At 34.3% G+C, this 1,127-nt stretch overlaps 1 long non-coding RNA gene across 1 annotated transcript in view; it reads right to left on the reverse strand.

Moving 5' to 3' along the window:
* Positions 1 to 239: 239 nt before the first annotated feature.
* Positions 240 to 1,127, reverse strand: part of LOC309481174 — a 4,390-nt gene continuing 3,502 nt past the window's right edge. Inside the window, exon 3 of the long non-coding RNA XR_014199932.1 lies at positions 240 to 894. This is a non-coding gene — a long non-coding RNA (uncharacterized lncRNA). The remainder of the gene's footprint in view (positions 895 to 1,127) is intronic.

A 1,127-nucleotide genomic window follows, 5' to 3' on the forward strand; every position in this document is an offset into this window, starting at 1 on the left:
ATGTCCTTATTTGGCAGTTCCGCTGCAAATACTGTGACGTAATAGTTCAAAAAAACGTCATAGAGAACAGAAAAATCTGAACCGGTTGAAAAATATGACCAAAACAGAATATAAAGATATCAACGAAGCACTTGAAGAGAATAATTTCATATTTGCTGTACTTCTAAACACTCCAAATATACAACAAAATGCATTTAAGGGCTAAAAAAGTGCATTTGGCATGATATGTCCCCTTTAAAATAAAGGCTTCAATATTCTCGAGAAAAGGAGTTTTCCCATAGCGTTTGCAACGCAGCACGAGAGAACCGTTCTCGTAAGGGAACATTATTTAACTACATCCATCCCTAATGAAAATACTTTTTTTTCAATAAAAAATAATAGTTGGTTACATTATTCAATGATTATGTTTTTTTTATTAATTAATTGACGTGTTAAATTTCTGTACTCATAACTTGTTAACACTTTACATGGTTAAAAAAGTCGTTAATGTTCAAAATGTACTGGCTTAGTAATTGTACAAAGTAACGCTGAATAAATGCTGATTAATAAATGAAAGCCGTGTGGTTTTGGGCTATTTTCTATTTAGAATTTAATAGGGGTTTGTATTGGTTTCCGTTACAATTGATCCCTAAATGTATTAACTGAAAACAATACACAATTCCCTATTAGAATTTATAAGGTTTTACAGCAGAGAATGAAATGTTTGAGTTTATCAGTTCTTCTCAGTTCTATGCGGATTTCAAGGTTATGGATCAAGCACATCTTCATTCCCAGGACGTCGCTACGACGAATATGGTCCGGTCCGGTTACGTCTTCACAACGTAACTGTGTTAGCTGGGATAAGCGAGGACAGTACAGTAGTCGCGGTACTTCTGACTCCTGAAGGTAAACGGCCTGGGGTGGATGTGGAAAGTTGAAATATTGTATTGAGTTAACTTAATATGGATTCGATGATCACACATTGCACACACGCATTGATCATCTTAAAATACTCCGTTATTCATGGTCACTCAGAAAAGAGGAAGACATCATTCAGCCATGCAAATAATAAAATGCACAAGTAATGCTGAACAATAAATCTTAATAAATTTGAAATCACTATGGCTTAGTGATTATGAAAGTGATAT

Source organism: Leuciscus leuciscus (genome assembly GCF_965113295.1).
Source record: "Leuciscus leuciscus genome assembly, chromosome: 18".
Classification (NCBI taxonomy): domain Eukaryota; kingdom Metazoa; phylum Chordata; class Actinopteri; order Cypriniformes; family Leuciscidae; genus Leuciscus; species Leuciscus leuciscus.